The sequence below is a fragment of the Plectropomus leopardus genome, chromosome 9 (genome assembly GCF_026936395.1).
Source record: "Plectropomus leopardus strain MGB_pleo_1.0 chromosome 9, ASM2693639v1, whole genome shotgun sequence".
NCBI classification, from domain to species: Eukaryota; Metazoa; Chordata; class Actinopteri; order Perciformes; family Serranidae; genus Plectropomus; species Plectropomus leopardus.
The window spans coordinates 22,925,474-22,932,998 of record NC_142184.1 but is presented as its reverse complement, the minus strand read 5'-3'; positions in this window follow the sequence as shown (position 1 = coordinate 22,932,998).

Here is a 7,525-nt window from a genome sequence, read left to right as displayed (position 1 = left end):
TGTGTAGTATAGCATGGCTCTAAAAGCAAGTTTAAATAGTTTTCAGCTGTTTTTAGGACGTGTCAAATTTTGACATTTTTCGCCTTACTATAGCCTTGCTTTTTTGGTCATTTTTTCAGCATTCTATTTTAAAGGTTTTCTGGACGTTTTTTCATGTTTTTTCAACACAGTATAGTATAACATGGCTCTAAAAGCTATTTTAAGTAGTTTTCAGCTGTTTTTTAGACATGTCAAATTTTGACATTTTTCGCCTTACTATAGCCTTGCTTTTTTGGTCATTTTTTCAACATTCTATTTTAAAGGTTTTCTGGACGTTTTTTTTTCATGTTTTTTCAACACTGTATAGTATAACATAACTCTAAAAACAAGTTTAAATAGTTTTCAGCTGTTTTTAGGACGTGTCAAATTTTGACATTTTTCGCCTTACTATAGCCTTGCTTTTTTGGTCATTTTTTCAACATTCTATTTTAAAGGTTTTCTGGACATTTTTTCATGTTTTTTCAACACTGTGTAGTATAGCATGGCTCTAAAAGCAAGTTTAAATAGTTTTCAGATGTTTTTAGGACGTGTCAAATTTTGACATTTTTCGCCTTACTATAGCCTTGCTTTTTTGGTCATTTTTTCAACATTCTATTTTAAAGGTTTTCTGGACGTTTTTTCATGTTTTTTAACACTGTGTAGTATAGCATGGCTCTAAAAGCAAGTTTAAATAGTTTTCAGCTGTTTTTAGGACGTGTCAAATTTTGACATTTTTCCCCTTACTATAGCCTTGCTTTTTTGGTCATTTTTTCAACATTCTATTTTAAAGGTTTTCTGGACGTTTTTTTCATGTTTTTTCAACACTGTATAGTATAACATGGCTCTAAAAGCCTTTTTAAGTAGTTTTCAGCTGTTTTTTAGACATGTCAAATTTTGACATTTTTCGCCTTACTATAGCCTTGCTTTTTTGGTCATTTTTTCAACATTCTATTTTAAAGGTTTTCTGGACATTTTTTCATGTTTTTTCAACACTGTGTAGTATAGCATGGCTCTAAAAGCAAGTTTAAATAGTTTTCAGATGTTTTTAGGACGTGTCAAATTTTGACATTTTTCGCCTTACTATAGCCTTGCTTTTTTGGTCATTTTTTCAACATTCTATTTTAAAGGTTTTCTGGACGTTTTTTCATGTTTTTTCAACACTGTGTAGTATAGCATGGCTCTAAAAGCAAGTTTAAATAGTTTTCAGCTGTTTTTAGGACGTGTCAAATTTTGACATTTTTCCCCTTACTATAGCCTTGCTTTTTTGGTCATTTTTTCAACATTCTATTTTAAAGGTTTTCTGGACGTTTTTTTCATGTTTTTTCAACACTGTATAGTATAACATGGCTCTAAAAGCCTTTTTAAGTAGTTTTCAGCTGTTTTTAGACATGTCAAATTTTGACATTTTTCGCCTTACTATAGCCTTGCTTTTTTGGTCATGTTTTTTCAACATTGTATTTTAAAGGTTTTCTGGACATTTTTCATGTTTTTTCAACACTGTATAGTATAACATAACTCTAAAAACAAGTTTAAATAGTTTTCGGCTGTTTTTAGGACGTGTCAAATTTTGACATTTTTCGCCTTACTATAGCCTTGCTTTTTTGGTCATTTTTTCAACATTCTATTTTAAAGGTTTTCTGGACGTTTTTTCATGTTTTTTCAACACTGTATAGTATAACATAACTCTAAAAACAAGTTTAAATAGTTTTCAGCTGTTTTTAGGACGTGTCAAATTTTGACATTTTTCGCCTTACTATAGCCTTGCTTTTTTGGTCATGTTTTCAACATTCTATTTTAAAGGTTTTCTGGACATTTTTTCATGTTTTTTCAACACTGTATAGTATAACATAACTCTAAAAACAAGTTTAAATAGTTTTCGGCTGTTTTTAGGACGTGTCAAATTTTGACATTTTTCGCCTTACTATAGCCTTGCTTTTTTGGTCATGTTTTTTCAACATTCTATTTTAAAGGTTTTCTGGACATTTTTTCATGTTTTTTCAACACTGTATAGTATAGCATGGCTCTAAAAGCAAGTTTAAATAGTTTTCAGATGTTTTTAGGACGTGTCAAATTTTGACATTTTTCGCCTTACTATAGCCTTGCTTTTTTGGTCATTTTTTCAACATTCTATTTTAAAGGTTTTCTGGACGTTTTTTCATGTTTTTTTAACACTGTATAGTATAACATAACTCTAAAAACAAGTTTAAATAGTTTTCGGCTGTTTTTAGGACGTGTCAAATTTTGACATTTTTCCCCTTACTATAGCCTTGCTTTTTTGGTCATGTTTTCAACATTCTATTTTAAAGGTTTTCTGGATGTTTTTTCATGTTTTTTCAACACTGTGTAGTATAACATGGCTCTAAAAGCAAGTTTAAATAGTTTTCAGCTGTTTTTAGGACGTGTCAAAATTTGACATTTTTCGCCTTACTATAGCTTTGCTTTTTTGGTCATGTTTTTTCAACATTCTATTTTAAAGGTTTTCTGGACATTTGTTCATGTTTTTTCAACACTGTGTAGTATAGCATGGCTCTAAAAGCAAGTTTAAATAGTTTTCAGCTGTTTTTAGGACGTGTCAAATTTTGACATTTTTCGCCTTACTATAGCCTTGCTTTTTTGGTCATGTTTTCAACATTCTATTTTAAAGGTTTTCTGGACATTTTTTCATGTTTTTTCAACACTGTATAGTATAACATAACTCTAAAAACAAGTTTAAATAGTTTTCGGCTGTTTTTAGGACGTGTCAAATTTTGACATTTTTCGCCTTACTATAGCCTTGCTTTTTTGGTCATGTTTTCAACATTCTATTTTAAAGGTTTTCTGGACATTTGTTCATGTTTTTTCAACACTGTGTAGTATAACATGGCTCTAAAAGCAAGTTTAAATAGTTTTCAGCTGTTTTTAGGACGTGTCAAATTTTGACATTTTTCGCCTTACTATAGCCTTGCTTTTTTGGTCATGTTTTTTCAACATTCTATTTTAAAGGTTTTCTGGACATTTTTCATGTTTTTTCAACACTGTATAGTATAACATAACTCTAAAAACAAGTTTAAATAGTTTTCGGCTGTTTTTAGGACGTGTCAAATTTTGACATTTTTCGCCTTACTATAGCCTTGCTTTTTTGGTCATTTTTTCAGCATTCTATTTTAAAGGTTTTCTGGACGTTTTTTCAACACTGTGTAGTATAGCATGGCTCTAAAAGCAAGTTTAAATAGTTTTCAGCTGTTTTTAGGACGTGTCAAATTTTGACATTTTTCGCCTTACTATAGCCTTGCTTTTTTGGTCATTTTTTCAACATTCTATTTTAAAGGTTTTCTGGACGTTTTTTCATGTTTTTTCAACACTGTGTAGTATAACATGGCTCTAAAAGCAAGTTTAAATAGTTTTCAGCTGTTTTTAGGACGTGTCAAAATTTGATATTTTTCGCCTTACTATAGCCTTGCTTTTTTGGTCATTTTTTCAACATTCTATTTTAAAGGTTTTCTGGACATTTTTTCATGTTTTTTCAACACTGTGTAGTATAACATGGCTCTAAAAGCAAGTTTAAATAGTTTTCAGCTGTTTTTAGGACGTGTCAAATTTTGACATTTTTCGCCTTACTATAGCCTTGCTTTTTTGGTCATGTTTTCAACATTCTATTTTAAAGGTTTTCTGGACATTTGTTCATGTTTTTTTCAACACTGTGTAGTATAGCATGGCTCTAAAAGCAAGTTTAAATAGTTTTCAGCTTTTTTTAGGACGTGTCAAATTTTGACATTTTTCGCCTTACTATAGCCTTGCTTTTTTGGTCATTTTTTCAACATTCTATTTTAAAGGTTTTCTGGACATTTTTTTCATGTTTTTTCAACACTGTATAGTATAACATGGCTCTAAAAGCTATTTTAAGTAGTTTTCAGCTGTTTTTTAGACATGTCAAATTTTGACATTTTTCGCCTTACTATAGCCTTGCTTTTTTGGTCATTTTTTCAACATTCTATTTTAAAGGTTTTCTGGACGTTTTTTTCATGTTTTTTCAACACTGTATAGTATAACATAACTCTAAAAACAAGTTTAAATAGTTTTCAGCTGTTTTTAGGACGTGTCAAATTTTGACATTTTTCGCCTTACTATAGCCTTGCTTTTTTGGTCATGTTTTCAACATTCTATTTTAAAGGTTTTCTGGACATTTTTTCATGTTTTTTCAACACTGTGTAGTATAACATGGCTCTAAAAGCAAGTTTAAATAGTTTTCAGATGTTTTTAGGACGTGTCAAATTTTGACATTTTTCGCCTTACTATAGCCTTGCTTTTTTGGTCATTTTTTCAACATTCTATTTTAAAGGCTTTCTGGACGTTTTTTCATGTTTTTTCAACACTGTGTAGTATAACATGGCTCTAAAAGCAAGTTTAAATAGTTTTCAGCTGTTTTTAGGACGTGTCAAATTTTGACATTTTTCGCCTTACTATAGCCTTGCTTTTTTCGTCATGTTTTTTCAACATTCTATTTTAAAGGTTTTCTGGACATTTTGTCATGTTTTTTCAACACTGTGTAGTATAACATGGCTCTAAAAGCAAGTTTAAATAGTTTTCAGCTGTTTTTAGGACGTGTCAAATTTTGACATTTTTCGCCTTACTATAGCCTTGCTTTTTTGGTCATTTTTGCAGCATTCTATTTTAAAGCAACAGAGTGAGACATCCACCCTGCAAGAAGGAGCGCTACCGCAGGTCATTCATCCCATCTGCAATAAGACTCTATAACATCAGCATCACTGGCTGATGGGAACAAAACTGGCTTCATCCAAAATTCATCCCAGAGTAATTTGCACAACAATTTTTTTGTACTATTTTCTAATCCATCTTTTGTGTACATGCTATTCTATTACTTACTTATTATTATGTGTACATACCTTATTTCCTCTATGTACATACTTATTTTATTACTTATTTATTGTTATTTGTTATTGTTATTTTCTTGTTACATTTCACTTTTCTTTTTTTCATGCTGCTGTAACATTTGGAATTTCCCCCAATGGGGGATCAATAAAGAAATATTCTATTCTATTCTATTCTAAAGGTTTTCTGGACGTTTTTTTCATGTTTTTTCAACACTGTATAGTATAACATGGCTCTAAAAGCTATTTTAAGTAGTTTTCAGCTGTTTTTTAGACATGTCAAATTTTGACATTTTTCGCCTTACTATAGCCTTGCTTTTTTGGTCATTTTTTCAACATTCTATTTTAAAGGTTTTCTGGACGTTTTTTCATGTTTTTTCAACACTGTATAGTATAACATAACTCTAAAAACAAGTTTAAATAGTTTTCAGCTGTTTTTAGGACGTGTCAAATTTTGACATTTTTCGCCTTACTATAGCCTTGCTTTTTTGGTCATGTTTTTTCAACATTCTATTTTAAAGGTTTTCTGGACATTTGTTCATGTTTTTTCAACACTGTGTAGTATAACATGGCTCTAAAAGCAAGTTTAAATAGTTTTCAGCTGTTTTTAGGACGTGTCAAATTTTGACATTTTTCGCCTTACTATAGCCTTGCTTTTTTGGTCATTTTCAACATTCTATTTTAAAAGGCTTTCTGGACGTTTTTTCATGTTTTTTCAACACTGTGTAGTATAACATGGCTCTAAAAGCAAGTTTAAATAGTTTTCAGCTGTTTTTAGGACGTGTCAAATTTTGACATTTTTCGCCTTACTATAGCCTTGCTTTTTTGGTCATGTTTTTTCAACATTCTATTTTAAAGGTTTTCTGGACATTTTTTCATGTTTTTTCAACACTGTATAGTATAACATGGCTCTAAAAGCTATTTTAAGTAGTTTTCAGCTGTTTTTTAGACATGTCAAATTTTGACATTTTTCGCCTTACTATAGCCTTGCTTTTTTGGTCATGTTTTCAACATTCTATTTTAAAGGTTTTCTGGACGTTTTTTTCATGTTTTTTCAAAAACTTGCTTTTAGAGCCATGTTATACTACACAGTGTTGAAAAAACATGAAAAAACGTCCAGAAAGCCTTTAAAATAGAATGTTGAAAACATGACCAAAAAAGCAAGGCTATAGTAAGGCAAAAAATGTCAAATTTTGACACGTCCTAAAAACAGCCGAAAACTATTTAAACTTGTTTTTAGAGTTATGTTATACTATACAGTGTTAAAAAAACATGAAAAACGTCCAGAAAACCTTTAAAATAGAATGTTGAAAAAATGACCAAAAAAGCAAGGCTATAGTAAAGTGAAAATGTCAAAATTTGACGATCCTAAAACAGCTGAAAACTATTTAAACTTGCTTTTAGAGCCATGTTATACTACACAGTGTTGAAAAAACATGAAAAAATGTCCAGAAAACCTTTAAAATAGAATGTTGAAAACATGACCAAAAAAGCAAGGCTATAGTAAGGCGAAAAATGTCAAATTTGACACGTCCTAAAAACAGCTGAAAACTACTTAAAATAATTTTTAGAGCCATGTTATACTATACAGTGTTGAAAAAACATGAAAAAACGTCCAGAAAACCTTTAAAATAGAATGCTGAAAAAATGACCAAAAAAGCAAGGCTATAGTAAGGGGAAAAATGTCAAAATTTGACACGTCCTAAAAACAGCTGAAAACTATTTAAACTTGCTTTTAGAGCCATGTAATACTACACAGTGTTGAAAAAACGTGAAAAAACGTCCAGAAAGCCTTTAAAATAGAATGTTGAAGAAATGACCAAAAAAGCAAGGCAATAGTAAGGCGAAAAATGTCAAAATTTGACACGTCCTAAAAACAGCTGAAAACTATTTAAACTTGCTTTTAGAGCCATGTTATACTACACAGTGTTGAAAAAACATGAAAAAACGTCCAGAAAACCTTTAAAATAGAATGTTGAAAAAATGACCAAAAAAGCAAGGCTATAGTAAGGCGAAAAATGTCAAAATTTGACACGTCCTAAAAACAGCTGAAAACTATTTAAACTTGCTTTTAGAGCCATGTTATACTACACAGTGTTGAAAAAACATGAAAAAACGTCCAGAAAGCCTTTAAAATAGAATGTTGAAAAAATGACCAAAAAAGCAAGGCTATAGTAAGGCGAAAAATGTCAAAATTTGACACGTCCACAAGTAAGCTGAAAACTCCTTAAAGTAGCTGTTAGAGGCATGTTATAGTATATAGTGCTGAAAAAACATGAAACAACGACCTAAAAACATATTAAATAAAAATCTATAAAACCGAAAAATGTCAAAATTTGACACGTCCAAGAAACTGCTGAAAACTATTTTAACTTGCTTTTAAAGCCTTGTTATAGTACACAGTGTTGAAAAAACATGAAAAAACAGCCCAAAAACCTATAAAATAGAATGTTAACCACTTAAGTGGTTTTTACCTTTTTTTTGGACATGTCAAATTTTGACAATTTTTGCCTTACTATAGCCTTGATTTTTTCGCAATTTTTCAACATTGTATTTTATAGGTTTTTGGGCCGTTTTTTCATGTTTTTTCAACACTGTACCCTATAACATGCGTCTATTACCCGTATTAAGTGGTTTTC